This window comes from Crocuta crocuta, unplaced genomic scaffold (genome assembly GCF_008692635.1).
Source record: "Crocuta crocuta isolate KB4526 unplaced genomic scaffold, BGI_CrCroc_1.0 scaffold48, whole genome shotgun sequence".
NCBI classification, from domain to species: domain Eukaryota; kingdom Metazoa; phylum Chordata; class Mammalia; order Carnivora; family Hyaenidae; genus Crocuta; species Crocuta crocuta.
The window spans coordinates 7,829,410-7,848,068 of record NW_027533089.1 but is presented as its reverse complement, the minus strand read 5'-3'; the positions used below and the strand labels follow the sequence as shown (position 1 = coordinate 7,848,068).

The 18,659-nt window shown below is 43.5% G+C and overlaps 1 protein-coding gene and 1 long non-coding RNA gene across 3 annotated transcripts in view; one reads left to right on the top strand and one right to left on the bottom strand.

Moving 5' to 3' along the window:
- ALG14 (ALG14 UDP-N-acetylglucosaminyltransferase subunit) overlaps positions 1 to 18,659 on the bottom strand; it is a 97,260-nt gene that overhangs the window by 6,821 nt on the left and 71,780 nt on the right. The window lies entirely within an intron of this gene.
- Positions 890 to 17,731, top strand: LOC144216730 (uncharacterized). Of its 2 annotated transcripts, none has more exons than XR_013330728.1 (3): positions 890 to 1,140; positions 1,392 to 1,498; positions 17,371 to 17,731. It is a non-coding gene; the product is annotated as an uncharacterized LOC144216730 (long non-coding RNA). The 2 variants fall into 2 exon arrangements; XR_013330729.1 differs by lacking the exon at positions 17,371 to 17,731 and adding an exon at positions 3,663 to 8,190.

The window sequence follows — 18,659 nt, the reverse complement described above, 5'->3', positions numbered from 1 at the left end:
AACCCAAACACCCTTTTGGCTGTTTATGGGGACTTCATTACATAGTCATGACTGACTAGGTCATTGGCCATTTGCTGATTCAACCTCCAACTCCTCTTTCCTCCTCTGAATTGGAGGTTTGGGGTGGGGGTCTTGAAAGTTCCAACCTTCTAATCACAAGGTTGGTCCTCCTAGCAACCAGGACCCAAAAGTCACCTTCATTAACGTAACAAAAGACTCATTCATTGCCCTGTCACAGGAAATTCCAAGGGTTTAGGAGCTTTGAGCCAGAAACCTTGGACTAAGACCAAATAACATATGAAAAATATATTATTTGGTCATTCAAATGACCAAATAATATATTTCTTATAAATCACATAATTGTAGCTTTCAATAGCCTTTCACTAAATTCTTTTTCTATTTCAATCAGCCAGAGTGGATTAAAAAATTTTTAGCTTATTTATTGTAAGAGCAAGAGAGAGAGAGAGAGAGAGAGGCAGAGAAAGAGGAGGCAGAAAATCCCAAGCAGGCTCTGCATCATCAGCACAGAGCCTAATGTGGGACTTGAACCCCTGAGCTGTGAAATCATGACCTGAGCTGAAATCAAGTGTTAGATGCTTAACCGACTGAGCCACCCAGGCGCCCCAGCCAGAGTGTATTTTTGTGGTTTCTTATCAAGAATCTGGACTGGTATGGGAAGAACCAAGGCTCTGAGAGTAGCAGAGTCTGATGAGGAATGGATCATGTCAGGACAGAAACGAGATTTGTGTAGGCAGGGCTAGGAGCACTGGAGCACAGGAAGCAGACACAGTGAGATGTGGATGAGGGCTACGGCATGGGAAGGGCCACGTGAGCAAGCAAGTACTCCAGCATGGGAAGGGTAGGTGAAAGGCCTCAGCCAGAGAGGAGGAGGGCAAGAGCAGTGAGGGAACACCTCAAAAACTGGAGGGAGAAGCATCTGCGAATAATCAAGGCAGTGAGGAAGAAAATGCAGTTGGAGAGAGGTGGTCTGTAACACGCAGAGGTTAGTCAGGGGACCAGAAAGCTCGGGTGAAGCCTGAGGAAAGGCAGTGCTGAGTGTCCGTGATCAGCAGAGGTGGACGGCAGGAAGGAAAAGGATGAGTAGCAGATGGGATGACGTATTCCTTGGCTCACAATGTGGTACATTGCATTTCTTCTTTTTTTATGTATATTTGATCATCTGAGTATTAACAGTTAAACAGAAACATCTAAATATCAAAAATAATGTGAAATAACCAAATAAATCCTCAACACTAGAATCACCAGCTATTTATGAACCTTGAGGTCTCTTACAGTTCCATTGCTAACACACAGAAATTTCAGAGTCGTCACCATTGTGTAATAGCATTCTGAGGTGTGCTTTTCTAATTCTGTCACTCCTTCCATTCCAGGTGCTACATAGGCATTCGTTGCTTCACTGCACGAATGTGCTACGGTCTACCTGGATACTTCTAAGCTCCTCTTGATGCGAATATAGTTTTCATCTTCTTTTAAGAAGGTAAGTAAATTTAATAAATTGTTTTTTACCTAGGCTACTGTGCTCATGCTGTAAGGATACTGATTTTATTGCTGGCTCCTCAAATTATCAGTTACTTGTATTTTGCTTGGTGACAACTCAAAAAAACTGTTCCTAATGTAAATTAGGTTTCTGGACCAAATTCCAACGTGTGTGTGTGTGTGTGTGTGTGTGCGCGCGCGCTTCCCTACACCAACAGTGATCCAGACATTGACTGGGTGTCTTATGATTTGACTCAATTCTGACACTACCTACACAGATTCCACAGGTAAAGTGCTCAGTCCTGTAACTTCGGCCTCCACTTCAGACACCAGGCACATGCCCAGGATGGTACTTGTGCTTCTGGCTGACAGGCTACACACCGGAGGCTCCAGCTCCCTCCTCAAACTCAGGATACTGCAAGTCCATATTGTTACTGGTCCTTCTGACTGAATGGCTGTAAATCAGATGTTCCCACAATCCCTTCCTTGGGTTCAATTAATTTGCTAGAATAGCTCACTGAACCCAGAAGAATCCATTTGCTCACTAGAATACGGATTTATTACGAAGGATGTGAAAGGATATGAATCAACAGCTGGGGGGCGGGGGGACATACACAGGGCAAAGTATGGGGAAAGGGCACATGGAGCTTCCGTGCCCTTTTGGAACTTGCCATTCTCCCCCAATCGCCATGTATTCACTAACCCAGAAGCTTCTGAACCCTGTCTTCTAGGGGTTTTGTGGAGGCTTCATTACACAGCCATGATTGATTAAATCATTGGCTGCTGGTGACTGAATGAACCTCTAGGCTCTCTCCCCTCCCTGAAGGTCAGGCGGGGGGTTGGGACTGAAAACGTTAACCCTCTAATCACATGGTTGGCTACGTTGGCAACCAGCCTCCATCTTAGGGGCTCTCCAAATAAAACCCTGCTGTTCTCATCACTTAAGAAATTCTAAGGGCTTTAGAGGAGCTTTGAGTCAGGAACTGTGGATTAAGACCAAATATATATGAGAAAAACATTTTGGTCACCTGAATGACTATATATATACTTTTCTTCTAAATCACAATACCACACATTGCCATTAAAAAAAAAAAACAGCAGCAAATTTTTGTCCCGTAGGATCTTCCCCAGTTGATTAAGTTCCCTATATTGACACCCCAACACTGATTACCCAGTTCAGCCAGAATATTCTTGTTCATGTTGCATTCACACAATTCATCAAGAGGCTGGACAACATGGTGCTTATGGGGCAGGGATTTGCAATCACAGAGACGTGGGTTGGCTCTTCCACAGCACTGTGACCAGGGACAAACTGCTTATCCATTCCATGGCGCAGTTTCCTCACTTCTGGATTACTTCATTCAGGAAATATTTACTGAGCAAAGATACTGTGCCAGGTACTATTCTGGGTATTGGGAATGTATTGGTGAACAAAAGTCTCTGCCTTCACAAAGTGAACATTCTAGTGGTGGACAGAAAATAAGAGATGCAGGTGTGAACATATAACATGAAGCAGGATAAGGGAACAGGAGATACGGAGGTCAAGTAAGATCTGGGAGGAGGAGACCTGTAAGCAAATATGTGATGAAGTGGTATGTCTTCCGAGTAATAGAGACATCAGAGCAAGAGGCAGGAAAGAAGAGGCATATTTTGTGGACTTACTATAAGTTACTGAGGGCTAAGGAAAGGGTGGGTGGGGTTAGGGAGGGGCAGGAGCTGGAGACAGATCAGAATTTAGCAGAGCTGTGACGTCCAGGTGAAACTCTGCCTTAGGGGTTTGACTTTCTGTGGTAAATATTGGAAACAAAGACACACAGGACCAGATGACACTGGTCTGATGGTGTGGTGGGGTGGCAAAGAATAAGCTTTAATGTGTTCTCCTTCTTGGGAGTTTGTAGTGGGTAGGGAGGGAATGTTAAGGATAGGGAAGAGTCATTAACCAGAAACAAAGAGAATACGAGGGAAACAGCATCTACTTAATAGTATTACTGTGGAGGTTAAATACGATAATACATGTAAAGCATTTAACGTAGTGCTTGGCCCATTTTAAAAATTCAATAAATGGCAGTTATTATTATGATCCATCCAAAAGTCAAGGAGCATAATTATGGCATTTTTCAAACTCTTCAGAGTGCTCACAAGGCTCTTCCCTCACTCTGTCACAGGTATAGCACTGACCTGGCATGATTTGCTCTACCCGTCAGAGGTTACCTTAGAAGAGTAACCCAACCATCCATTTTGATCTTTACCTTCCAGTCATGTTTTCTGCCCTGCCTGCTCCCCTCCAAGTGATGCCTGTGTAAGAAAATGATAGAAGGAGCCTGATTACCAGCAACAGTATTTTCCGGATTTCCACAGATGCTAGACACCTGAAAGATTCTTGAGTGACCCTGCTTTGGGCCTGCGGAGCCCCGGCAGTGTACATCTCAGCCTGTGGCCAAATGGCCGTGAAAGTTGATTGGCTGCAGCACGGTTGGCAAGCCTGATAACATGATGGATAAGGCTCATCTTGTTCATTTCAAAACGATGTTTTACCCTTGCCTGGGAAACTAGATTCCCAGCCTGATTTGTTGGGTTTGGGTTCAGCAACAGGGGTGGCAGGTAAAGAGGGAGCAGAGACATGCAGACATCAGGCTCCAGTATCCCCACCACAACTGAGGGACGCTCAAATGTAGTTTCAGTGCATGTTAGCAGGACTGTACAGACCAGGGCTCCCTGAAGCTGGGTGCTCTGTACATGGTGATGGCCAATCCTCCCACTCTGAGTGCAGAGTCGGCGAAGGAACTCAGAGCTTGTTAGGGGGACACACTGGGTTTCCTTGCCCTGATCTCCCATCATGAAAAAGTAAATACATATGTAAAATTAAAACTTAAAATTTTTTCTTGTCTGGTTAAGCCATGCTTGTTCTGCACCATTATTAAAGATCACTGTCAGGCTAATCAAACATTGTTCTCCTAACCCTTCCTGGAAGCAGTTGAGGAAACTGCATTTTTTTGTTTTCCTGTTCTCAGGACCAAATGGTCAAGGTAACGTTCATTTCTTGCCTTCATGGTGTTTGTTTTCACTGTATTTTCAATGTTCTGAAATAATTTTACAGAGATCTTTGAATCATAGTAATTCAGTATTTTTTCCTTTGTTTTCTCTGCACCCTATATTCCATTGCTCTCCCAGAAGCAGATCGCTAGAGCTAGATGCGGCCTCTGGGAGTCATTTAGCACAATCCTCTCCTTGTCTCCTGAGAAAGAAGGGCAAGACCTTGACCTTTACAGGCACCTACTATTGCCAGGCACAGGACCTATGTGACATTTTGCATAATTACCTCACTTAAACCTACAACCGTCCTCCAGAGTGGGTGCTGTTGTCCTCACATCTTGGACAAGAAAACTAAAGCACAGAGAGATTACATGACCTAAGTAAGATCACACAGCTGAGGCTCTAATCCAGCTTCTGGAAGACAAGTCTCTCCTGTCCACCATCCTGATCTGGCTCTGCCCTGTACCTGTCAACCAGATCCAGCATTAGCTGGAAGTAGGCGTAAAGGCAAGTAGGGCTCCAGGGCAGATAGGACTCAGGGAGTTTAACTGAAGGTGAAATTCTGGCAACTATTACTAATATTTTATAGCTTTAATAGAGAAATTGGTGGCAGACCAGAACATGCCACTGGACTAGGATGGATTAGGAAAGCTTTTCAGCAGGTTAAATAGAAAAAATGGTTAACATTTTTATAAGAAAAAGGAGAACCCTTTCTAAACAGGAAGAATTGGCTTGATCAGAGCAGTTATATAATTTCTAACTTCTGTCAAGACCCTTTCTTAACTAGATAAGTGATAGTTTCTTCATGATTTTTTTTTTTTTTAACATGTGGCAATGTACAAAATTTCTATCGTGCTGAACTGAAAGCTACTCAGTAGTTTTCCTTAGGGAATTTAGGCACGTATTATTTTTGCAATACAGGCATATCTTGCATTGCTCTTTGCTTTATGATGTTCCGCAGATACAGTGGTTTTTGTTTTTGCTTTTGTTTTTAACCCGCTGAAGGTCTGTGGCAGCCCTGCATCGAGCAAGCCTATCAGTGCTGTTTGTCCAACAGCATTTGCTCGCTTCAGGTCTCTGGGTCGCAATTTGGTAATTCCTGTACTATTCCAAACTTTTTCATTATTATTGTATTTATTATGGCAATCTGTGATCAATGATCTTTGGTGTTACTATTGGAACTGTTTTGAGGTGCCATGAACTGTTCCCATGTAAACCAGCAAATGTAACTGATAAATGGGTGGGTGCTGACTGTTCCACCAACCGGCCGTTCCCCTTCTCTCTCCCCCTCTCCTTGGGCCTCCCTGTTCCCTGAGACACAGTGTACTGAAATAAGGCCAATTAATAACCCTACCAGAGCCTCCAAGTGCTCAAGCGAAAGGAAGAGGTACGCGTCTCTCACTTTAAATCAAAAGCTAGAAATGACTTAAACTCCGTGAGGAAGGCATGTTGAAAGCTGAGATCGGCCAAAAGTTGCCAAACAGTTAGCCAAGTTGTGAATGCAAAGGAAAAGTTCTTGAAGGAAATTAAGAGTGCTACTCTGGTGAACACACCAATGCTAAGAAAACAAAACAGTCCTACTGCTGATATGGAGAAAGTCTGAGTGGTTTGGAGAGAAGATGAAACCAGCCACAGCATTCCCTTAACACAAGGCCTAATCCAGAGCCAGGCTCTAACTCTCTGCAATTCTAAGAAGGTTGAAGGCTACACTAATGGCTTTTTCCTAAAACAGGAACACTGGTAGGAACTGAGAGAAGCAATTCATTCTAGCAGGAGTTGTTTCATGCGATTTAAGAGAAGCAGCCATTTCAGTAACTTAAAAGTGCAAGGTAATGCAGCAAGTGCTGATATAGAAGCTACAGCAACGTATCCAGATGATGTAGCTAAGTCATGAAGGGGCTATACTAAATGAGATTTTCAATGTAGACAAAGCATCCTTCCACTGGAAGAAGATGCCATCTAGGACTTCCATTGCTAGACAAAAGTCAACTACCTGGCTTCAAAGCTTCAAAGGACAGGCTGACGCTCTTTAGGAGCTGATACAGATGGTGACTGAGCTGAAGCCAATACTCACTTATCATTCTGTTTTTTTTAAATATATTTTGAGAGAGGGAGAGAGAGCGAGAGCGAGCGCATAAATGGGGAAGAGGCAGAGAGAGGGAGAGAGGGAGAAAGGGAGAGAGAGAGAGAGAGAGAGAGAATCCAAAGCAGGCTGAGTGCTGTCAGCACAGAGCCCAATGTGGTGCTCAAACTCATGAATTGTGAGATCATGACCTGAACTGAAATCAAGAGTCAGATGCTTAACCGACTGAACCACCCAGGAGCCTTGCTCACTTACCATTCTGAAAGTCCTAGGACCCTAAAAGGACTATGCTAACCTACTCTGCCCATGCTCTAGAAATGGAACAACAAAGCCATGGATGACAGCACATCTGTTTACAACATAATTTACTGAATATTTTAAGCCCACTGTTGAGAATTCCTGCTAAGAAAAAAAATTCTTTTCAAAATATTACTACTCACTGACAATGTGCCTGGTCACCCAAGGACTCTGATGAAGATGCAGAACAAGATTAATGTTGTTTTCATGCTGAACACAACATCCATTCTGCAGCCCATGGATCCAGGAATAACTTCAACTTTCAAGTCTTCTTATTTAAGAAATATATTTTGCAAGGTGATAGCTATTTTAGATAGTGGTTCCTCTGATGGACCTGGGCAAAGTCCATTAAAAACCTCTGGGAAGGAGTCACCATTCTAGATGACATTCATTATTCATGGCCAAAATGTCAACATGAGCAGGAGTTTGGGAGAAGCTGATTCCCACCCTCATGGATGACTTGGAGGCGCTCTGGACTTCAGTGGAGGAATGAACTGCAGGTGTGGTAGAAACAGCAAGAGCACTAGAATGGGAAGTGGAGCCTGAACATATGACTGAATGGCTGCAATCTCATGATCAAGCTTTCATGGATGAGGAATTGCTTCTTATGGATGAGCAAAGATAGCAGTTTTTTGAGATGGAATCTACTTCTGGTGAAGATGCTGTGAAGACTGTTGAAATGACAGCAAAGAACTGAGAATATGACATCAACTTACATGATTAAGGTTCATGTTTGAGAGGACTGACTCCAGTTGTGAAAGAAGTTCTACTATGGGTAAAATGCTTGCAAACAGTCTCACGTGCTACAGAGAAACCATTCATGAAAAGAAGATTCAGTCAATGTGTCAAACTTCACTGCTGTCTTATTTTAAGAAATTGCCACCACAGCTTCCACCCTGATCAGTCAGCAGCCATCAACAAGGCAAAACCCTCCACTGGCAAAAAAGATTACAACTCACTAAAAGCTCCAATGATGTAGCATCTTTTAGCAATAAAGTTGCTATTTGTTTTTATAACAAATAAAGTTTTTATTTGTTTTTTTAAATGTTTATTTTTTAAAGAAAGAGAGAGGGAGAGAGCATGGGGAGGGACAGAGAGAGAAGGGGACAGAGGATCCCAAGAAGGCTCTGCGCTACCAACAGGGAGCCGATGTTGGGCTTGAACTCATAAAACATGAGATCATGACCTGAGCTGAAGTTGGATGCTCAACCAACTGAGCCACCCATGCGCCCCGGCAATAAAGTATATTTAAGTTTATGTATTTTCACTCTTTTATACACACAATCNNNACCGACAAAATTCATTTGACTGCTTTATTGTGATATTTGCTTTACGGCTGTGGCCTAGAACTGAACCCGCAATATCTTTAACCTGTGTATAAAAAAATCTTTATGAGTTTTTATAGGGGATTATATGATTCCTTAATTCTGAGTCAAAAGGATACATAAAAGTACTTGTTTCTGATATTCTGTGTGTGTGTGTGTGTGTGTGTAAAAGGGAGAGAGACACTCAGATGATGGAACGGGCAAAATGATAGTTTTCAACAAACTGAGAAGCATTCAGTAGTTGTGCTCTGCTGTGGTTACACACGGTACTCTGCAGCCAAGCTCTGACTCCGCACCTTGAATAGCTGTCAAGGTTTTCCAAAGAACACGTGCTTCACTCTGATTTCAGGTATTCAAAAGTTATTTTCCTTTCATTGTCCATCACACATTTATCACAATCCTAGCAATGGTGCACCTGACTCCACCATTCACGTGCCAAAGCAGAATGACACTGCTTGTCAAAATCAGGGTGTTTTTGAGGTTTTTACCGATTTCAACTTTTAGCTGAGTTTTGTTAATAAGTATGTTTCACTGCACTCCCTTGTATTATAGACTCAGAAGATAAGTACCTTGGCAGGAACTGAGAGAAGCAATGAGTTCATCCCAGTTCCATTTGGAGAGGACCCCTTTAAACCAGCAAGTAGAGAAATGACTCTATGCTAGTATTTCTCAGGCCTCCACATCACAATGACCCAGGGGCACTTGCCCAAAATGTATTCTTTTCAAGCAGAATCTCTGGGCCTAGAGTCCTGGAATACACATTTTAAACAAGTTCCCAGGTGATTCTACTGCAAACCATGGTTTGTAAACCTCTGTTCTATACTACAGGAAGCTAGCACCCCATCTACATTTATTCCTACGAAAGGGGTGTGTGTGTGCTAAGGGAGAAAGAGACGTGGCTATTGGTGGCCCATTAAAGGGCATCCTCTCTCGCATCCTGCAAGACCACCTTGGGGGCAGAAGCGCAGCTGAATTCATCTGGAGGAGATTTTAGTGAGCCTGAGGTTCCTACTAGCAGAGAGAACTGCCAGAATTCTGTTGGCTAGACTCTTCTAAATCAAGTAGCCCTAAGGTAGGGAGGAGACCTGTCTTAAAGGACTAGAAAGTTAGCTCCTCAATTACCAGTTAATGCTTTACAAAGGGTTAGTTAACAGCATTCTGAGAGTAAGGACAGGAGACCGGGAAGGCACCTGAAGACAGAAAGGGACATTAATTAATAGGGAGGTAGCAGGTGGCAAGGGAGCAACTCCTCTGTCACTCAAAGTCACCTTAGCTGCCAAGGAGCCCCATCTCACCTGGGCTACAGGAGCATCTCTGCAGTTGTGGGCAATGGTTTGCTGTGTGCTCTCTGGCCTCACAAGCTGGGGGGTTGGGGAGGACAGGGCTGGACAAGCAGGGCCTCAGTAGTGGGGCTATGCCAGAGTCATCTCGAGGGCAGAGGCAACAGGTTTTAATCTAGTAGGTAATCTGAGAAACACCCTGCCTGACCCAAAGCCAAATTTTGTTAAAGAAGAGATTCTCAACCACTATGGAGAGAACACCAAAGCTCTGGGTTTTCTAATTCAAGTATGGAGCCCCTGTTTTTTGAAACAATAGTTTCTGTCTAACTGTGAACACGATGGCGTCTCCGAGCAATGGGCAATCCAGGGAAAGGGCATGACTCCAGGTGAGAGCATGGACTCTGGAGCCAGAGTGCCTAGGAGTGAATCCTGGGCCTGCCACTCCCTACTTGGGTGAACTGGTGTGAGTCATTTCACTTCTCTGTGCCTCAGTTTCATCATCTATAAAAGGGGGATTTAAGTGGTGCTTTCGACATAAGGAGTAAATAGGGTAAGGTCTGCAAAGCACTTTGAACTCAGCGAGTCCCTTATACATATTTGCTATTATTTTTCTTAGTCTCTCTGCCGAGGGTTGCCTCACAACAAATACTAAAAGATGGGTCTCGGAGCTGAAGCGGGAAAAGAATCCTTGTGTCATCGGTACGGCTGATGTTCTTTCAAGATCAACAGTGGCTCTTTTGATTTAATTCCAGTCTTCCCTCCTCCCCCAAACCCTGCGGAGGGCACTGCTGGGCCACAGTCCAGGCATCTTCTGTTGGGGCAGCAGGTTCTCAGGTCCTCTCTGAAGAGCCTTTTAAGGGAAAAGGACGTGGGCTGGCAGACGAATAAACCCCTATTTTGTGTAGCTCAGCTAACAGGGCAAATATAATGTCCACCAAATTATTTGCTGGTAAAGCTTCCCAGGGCAAGACTGAAAAAATTCTGTTAGAAATCCACTGCAGGGTATGAAATGGAATTATCTCCACCAGGATTAAATCACACTTCCTGAGTCTGACAGCGCGTTTCCCGGGAGAGTGAGCGCCATGCAGCCACTTCTTCGTTGTTGTTCCTGACTCCTTCCCCCACCGACTGTCCGGCCCATTCAGTCTCCCCTGCCAGCTCACTGCGGCTTGAGCCTTTGAAACAAAGAGCTGGGGTACTTCTGGTTGGGGGAACTGTTGGCAAGGGGAATTCTAGAGACGAACTGGAGCAAGACACTCACACATGTGATGGACACTAAGTTTAAATTTGATGTGAATTATAATCAAGTATGTTAAAACCCATGCTGTCGTTCGAATAGCTACAAGCCCATCACTCTGGGCTTCTCAACCTGTATGACTTTATTAGGAAATTTCTTTACGAATTCAATAGTTATGGACTGAGCTGAATGGGAAGCACAGTATGATTACAGTATGGATGCTGCAGTATCAGACTATTTCGGTTTGAGTCCTTTCTCTGCCACTGAGTAGCCATCAAACTTTGGGCAGGTCAATTTTTTTTTCCTTATGCCCCAGTTTTCTTAGCCACAGAATGGGGATTTTAAAAAAGGCAGGTAACTAACTCTTAGGGTTGTTGTAAGGATTAAATGAGTTAACATGTATGAGGGATTGTAATGATGCCTGGCATTTTTCTTGGCACAGGGGCCTGGAAGATGAGCGAACCATCAGGGAGCCCACAATCCATAAACATGGTACTGCATCCAGCTCCTATCATGTACTTTGCACAAAATGGGTGAACACACACACAAGTCTTGGGGGGGTGGGGTGTCTAGGTGGCTGTTTGTAAAGTCTTACTCTTGGTTTTGGCTCAGGTCATGATCTCATGGTTTGTGGGATCAAGTCCCCTCGTCGGGCTCTGCGCTGATGGCAGGAGCCTGCTTGGGATTGTGTCTCTACCTCTCCCCCACTTGCTCACACGCACACACATGACATATTTCTCTCTGTCAAAATAATTAAACATTAAAAAAAAAAGTCCCAGGGGGAGTTGGCAGAAATTGCTGATTCACTGTTGGGTCTCTAGTAGTGCCGGGCAGTTGAACATCACAAAATACCTCAAAAAAAAACAAAAAACAAAAAACCAATGGCTTTGTACACTGACTCTACAAATAAGAACAAAAACTTTATAACATGTCATTAGTTTAAAGCTATCCACTCCAATACAATGCATCTTTAAAAACTGAAATGAACAGAAAAGTTTTAGTCTTTAAACAGAGGATATACTTTTTCATTGCCTCATATAATCACTTCTAAAACCTAAAGTGTATGTTCACCACTGATATGCCAATAATGCTCTGCTATGAGGGGCCCAGAGCACTACGTTCAATCAACAAAAACCTTTAGACGATACGTAAAAGGGTGAGAGAGGAACATCATGGACTGTTCTAAAGCCATAAAATCATTCCCCTCTCCTTCCCCTTCCACTTTACAAGAGTATTCACTGATCTTTTTTTATTCAGTTTTTAGATCTTTGTTTTTAAAGTCTAAGAGTTCTTGTAGCATCCTATAAAAACAGACTACAAGGAGAGCCTGTTGCAGAGACTGAATTGTTTCTAACCCAGGCAATTTAAGGCAAAAGAAGAATCCAATTAAAAAAAAAAAAAAGAATTAAAGATAAAGCCCACAATACAAATAATGTCTAGCTAAGTATCCAATGAAGTGCTTTTGCTAGATCTGTTTTTGAAAAAAACAAAAAAGCTCGGTAGACATAATTATGGAGAATGTGAGGAGAGTTTATAACATCCTCAAATTCTTCAAAGCATGTGGCCCCGAAGGTCCCTAACACAGTGGCTTACTTCTTTTTCTGCCTTCCTTTTTCCTCCTTTCCTCTCTCTGCAGTCGGTGGAAGGCAAATCCCTGTTTTATGCCAGACTCTGCAGCTCTGGCCTGCAGGGGGTGGGGAGAAGGCTGGGGGGGCGGGGTCAGGGGGTGTCCTTCTCCTGCTCTTTCCCTGGGGAGAGGTCCTCCCCTTCTTATTGGCCAAGTCCATCTTTCTTTTGGCTCCCACTGTCTTCCCAGGCTGGCGTCCCCATTTTAACCCTCTAATCCTGCTGGGGAAGGGCTTCTGGCCACACCATTTGAAATCCTATTATTTAAAAACAACAGCCTTTTCGTAGGATACATTTCTCTTTCCCCCTTCTCACCCAAACCCTGCCAATTCTATTCCTAAACCCTCTTCGGCGTGGACCTGCCCTTGATCTCTACGACCTGAGGTGAGTCTCTCGCCTGATTTACTCACAGCCTCCTACCTGTTTTCCCAGGCTCACTTCCTCCTCCTCCTCCACTCCTCTCTCCAAAGTGCTGCTACAGGACTTTTTCTTAAAATACAAACCTGATCGTGTCATCATATGTTGTCAACGAATTCTTGCTGCCCCCAACATAGAGTCCAAACACCCTAAAGATCTTTCCTAAAACGCTTTACCTTCATCACTGTGGTTTCAAGGCTCACCTCAATTATTTTCTATGGTGATAGAGAAACACACGAGTATCGCTAAAGTTAATATAACAACAATAAATGTGAGGAATCAAGAGATATATTTCACAAATAATAATACCTGTTTGTAACTATGTATTGTACTTTAGTGACCCTTCAGGTACAACCAGTTTTGTAGTTCTAAAGTAGACTTAATTGTTCTAAATGCTTTCTTTGTCCAAATTAATGAGTTTTTCTAAAACACATAAGCCAGGATTAGAAAAGATTTGGCCAGTGTGCTTACTGGAAATCAAAGCTTTAGGACCAGTATTCCCACTTACTATTTTTTTTTTTTTTTAAAACAGGGATGAGGAAGGGAGGAATGACCAAATTAGGACTAAGAAAGAGAAGAGAGAGAGGGCATCAAAGATGTATCAGACCCCTGAATAACCGCCTTGCCCAAAGCATGACAGTTTACAGGGACTCATATTCTTTAGAAATAGTATCTCATGTCATTCTAGCCCCCACAGCCACAGTAGGAGATAGGTGTGATTATCTGCATTTTACAGGTGAAAAAACAGAGCAGCAATATGAATTTTGCTTACTATGGTAATCACTAATTAAGTGTGATGCTTACAATTAAGAGGGAAAACTCACCCCTCCTGTTGCCCTGGAGGGAAGAGTGGAGTACCTTCTTCTCAGCCTTCTCACTCACGCCTTCCCTGTTGAGGAGGACTGCCAGGCTTGCCTGGGCAGTGAGTTTAGGAGAACAGACTAGGGAGGCTCGGCCCTGTCAGGCCCATGGGCTTTTTCACTCTCTTCCAGCTAGTCTGTCTTCCACACCTACCCTCTACACTGGCTTGTGTGCTGGGTAGAAGGGAGAGGCAGGCCCATGGTCTAACGTGGGGGAGATTTAGTAAACCCAGGGTGGCTGCATATCAAAGCCACATCCTCCAATCTTGCTTTCATCACTTGATAAAGCTAGTATTTTCCTTTCTAGGTCTTATTTCTCAATTGGTTATGAACATAAAAGGGGAAGACAGAGGGCTATTAACTGGCTCCCTAAAAGCTAAACACAAGGCACGTAATAGGTGCTCAATAAATATTTGTTAAATGGCATTTGTCCAAGGCCACAAAGCTAATAAGCAACAGAATAGAAACTTCAATCTATGTCTGACAGAAAATCCCATGATTTCTTAAAATTCCACGTTAGTGCTTCTTGTTTCCAGGTTTCAATTCATACTTCAGCATGGCTGCCAGAAAACCGAAGGCACTGGCATCCACTGCCATAAAAACACATGTATGCCTAAGAGTTTAGCTGATAATCTATTCATCTACAAGAGTGTAAGGATGAGTTTAGCATGTCTGCCTCTTCTCAGCTATATCATGAGCCACTACTGCGGGAGCCCCGTAGGTACATGGAGATGGGCCTCGAAGATAAGAAGTAGAGAAGGTGGCACCAGCAGTGTGTGGAACAGACAGGGAGGGGAGGGACAGGCAGCTGAGCAAGAAGCAGCACGTGCACAAAAGGGACAGGGCAAGGAACTGGGGACCAAGAGAGAATGAGGGTCCACCAGGGATCTGGGGGCTTGGGGGGATGAGGAGGAGGCAGGTGAAAGAAGAAGGATCATGCAAATCCCAGCAGAACAAAAGGCTACAGACACGGGAGATAAGAATATGTCCAAACAAAGAACATAAAGGCGAGACAGATAAAAGAACAGGAGTAAATCACTGGCTATGAAAATAGCCACAAACTGATTTTCCATTTCATGTCAAGATGATGAAAAGTGAAAGCTGATCTGTGTGCCAGTAGCCTTCAGGAACGAAGAAATAAAACACCCAGGTTGAAAAGAGTTTGAGGAGCCAGAAGATGACAAGATTCCTCCTGCAGGCCAAAGTGAAATTAAAGTAATGACAGCATCCACTGCCCTTTCCCCTACCTTCCCGTCCCCCTCCAGTCACAAAAGAGTGGGGAGCTGTCTGGCTGGCAACCATGTATGAGCGCAGCAGGGACCCTGCTCAGGCTGAGCTAATATAGTTGCTTTTTAAGAGTATCTGGTAGAATTCAGGATTGTGTGTTCACAAACACCATATAAAAACAGGGTCGTCTTTGCCTTCCAAGCAGTTTTTTTTCACTCTGTTTAAAGGCCGGGCTGAGTCTTTTTTTCCCCTAGCTAGAGTGGCACACAAAGAATTCTCTGACACACTGCACCCACTGCAGATGAAAGCGCTTAAGTGTGAGTGAAAGCAACAATGTTTAGAGTGACATTTACTAGCTGCAAACAGTGAAATCAGAGAGCTTCAGTTCTCACAGATTAAATGTCAGGCTTTAAACATTTAGCAGAGTGTTAGCTATGGAATTTTTTGAAATTTAGGATTTACCTTGAGACTGCAAGCAGGACTTGAGACATATAAAAGAAAGGCTTCTTAAACCAAGGAAATAATTGAGCCATGAGCTGATATGACTATGTATTTTTAACTGAAGGTGAGACAGCCGCAGGATGGTTACTGAATTCAGCTCATCAAACCAGTGAGCTGGCTGTTCTTTACAGTTCCAGGTTAGTACAAGGAAGCTGACATTCCCTGCACTTCACATTTCGGAAGACATAAGTCAAAGGACTAAAACATGGGAGTTTGTAGGCACATAGAATTTTTCCACAGCAAGCATGGACTTTACAAGCCCAATAGTTTTCACATTACTGTTTCAGAATGAATGCTTTTTAATGCATCTAAAAAAGTTAGGCAAATAGATCACTTCAAAAGATTTTTTCCCAAGGTTAACTTTTGATGACAAAATTGGCTATAACTGCCAAATAGAAATTCTGTCTTTGTGACTAATAAAATCTCAAATTTGACAATAGTAGCAATTCTTTCTTTCCTTCATTCAAAATGGCTGATAAGCAATTTCTCTAGCATGCTTACGAGGGGTGCTGGGCAGATACAAAGCCCATGATAAGGGTTAACATTTCAAGCTTTATTTTAAACACTTTATAACCATTACACTATCCCCATTTTACAGATAAGAAAACTGGGGCTTCAAGAGATTAACGACTTTGCCCAGCACCACAGGACTGCTAAATCCTGTGGCATTCAAACGCGAGCCGCTGTCTCCCAAGCCTGAACACTTAGCTTCCACCCTGGGAACTCTCGGTCTGGCAGAGACCACAGGCATGTGGACAAATCAAGTTTAATGCAAAAAAGCCACAACATGGATATGAACAGAGACAGAGACTGAGTAATTCTGTCTCAGGTCTGGGAGCTGAGGAGGAGATCTTGACGCAGGAGGTGGAGTTTTTTGTTGTTCCGGGCATAGGAAGCTATGCTACCAAAGCACGGAGGGCCTGGCATGTGTGCGTTGAGGCCAGAGTTCACTGTGCATTGGAAGGGTGAAGGACAGGGGTTAGAAACAAGGCAATTATAACAGCCTGGGTGAAGATAGAAAGGGAGGCTGGAGTGGGGGAAACAGAGGCCACCAGGGTTAGGAAAGGCAGAAGCGAAATGATATGGTGAATGGCTGCCTGTGAGCAGGGACACAGAGCAGTCCACAGTGGCTAGCGTTTTAGACTGCTGTAAAGACTGACAGCGACGGAGGCAAGACAGGTTGGGCGTGGGGGTAGAAAAGAGGAAGACGAGGCTCTAGCTCAGTTTTAGAAAAGCTGCGTTACAGACCCTCGAGGGACATGTGGGCGTCCGCTCTACTGCATTCTCAACTTTACCAACACTGAGCGCCTTTTGTACCAGGTACTAAGGAGGTCACAAGAGAACAAAACTGGGTCTTGTCTTCCCGGAGTTTATGCACCGTGTGGTCTGGTTCTTAATAGTGGCAATGCATCAGGCACTAATAGGATCACTTCTGGTTGTGATAGTTACGGGGGTTTGGGGGGGGGGGGGTGATACTGTTTGTGCTTAGCGGACAAGTGCCACAGATATGGACATTCTGTGATATTTGGGACTGTTTACTACAACGAAGCACTATCCTGTATCCCACTGGACGTCCATATAGGTGATAATTATTTGAGGTCAGACCCTAATTTTCTTTCACACAGAAGAACAAAAAAAATTTTTTTTGCAAGTTTCATGCACACATTGAATTTTCCCAACTAGAACTACCATGGGAATTGAGCAAAGACTATACCTTGTTTTCTTTGGACCTTTACCAAGAGCTGGCAGTTCACTATTTAAGAAAATTACATCAAGAATTGGGGGAGTTGAGGGGCGCCTGGGTGGCTTAGTCGGTTAAGTGTCCGACTTTCGCTTAGGTCATGATCTCGCGGTTCGTGGGTTCGAGCCCTGCGTCGGGCTCTGTGCTGACTGCCAGCTCAGAGCCTGGAGCCTATTTCAGAGTCTGTGTCTCCCTCTCTCTCTGACCCTCCCCTGCTCACGCTGTCTCTCTCTCTCTCTCTCCTAGGAAAAAAAAAAAAAAGAATTGGGGGAGTTGAAAAAGTTCTGGAGATGGAGAGTGCTGATGGCTGCAAAATAATGTGCATGAACTTAATCCCACAGGATTGTCTACTTGAAAAATGGTTAAAATGGTCAATTTTATGTTATATATATTTTGAAAGAAAAAAGTTATAAATTAAAAAGAAAGGAAAAAGAAAACTACACAGCAGGCGGCAAACCCACTGAGTTTTCGAGCTACCATATGACATGCTGCATCAGTCTGCACTGAGGCTGCTCTGATCACGGGGACCCCACATTCTTGTTGACTCCCTGGACTGCATCTCCTGGGGGGGGGCTCATGCCCGGAGATACTATAAAACATGTGATGTGAGGACAAATCACTTGCTTTTTATGTCTCTTTTTTATTTTTATGTTACACAATTTTATGTTATAGAATATGTGTATTTTAGGTTATAGAATAGGTGATAAAGGATACATTATGTCAAAAAGGTTGAGGGTCCCTATGAGAGATAGATATATGTTAAGTGGAACTAAAATATAAGGCAAACCATGGAAGCACCTCTGAGAGGTACAAGTATAAAGGGAGAACAAGGGAAAGAGAGGTTATTGGCCATGGGGGATCTGGAAAGATCCATGGAAAAAGGAAAATGTGAGCAGGCAGTGACTGGTGGCCTCTGTTAGAAGAACTCCAGAGATGTGGGGCTCGGGACCTGATGCCTCCAATGATGACCATTCCTTTTGGCATGACTTTGATTTTTATCAAGTTCTTGTTGATGTTCTTTCTGTATCTCCCCTGCAATGGCTCTTGTTCTGGGAAATTCCAGTAGGTAGAGAATGATAAATCCCTAGCCCAAGTAGTATCTTTTCCAGAATCTTACAACTGTGGTCTCTGTAATACTCTCTGGTTAATCTCTTCTTCAAGCTAATCTCCCCACTTGCTCCAAATGTTTCTCATATCACTTGGTTTTGAATTCCCTCACCATCTGGGTCATTTTCCTCCAAAGATGTTCCAATTTGTCAGTGGCCTTTTAAAAGTGTGGTACATAGCATTAAGTGTGATTTCCAGAGCTGAAACATGGAACTGTGTTTCCTCATATTCCAAAAGGGGGAAGTGTTATCGCTCCACACAGTGAGATCAGGATGGAGAAGGGAGCAGGGGAGGATCTGTCTTAACCATCACTGTACTGCCAATACTGAAAAATTTCCTTTTTTATTTAAGCAGGTTATATCTGAATTTTTAAACCTGCAACTACAGTTCTGATTTCTGGGTCTTTTAGTCATAGTTTTTGTTTTGAG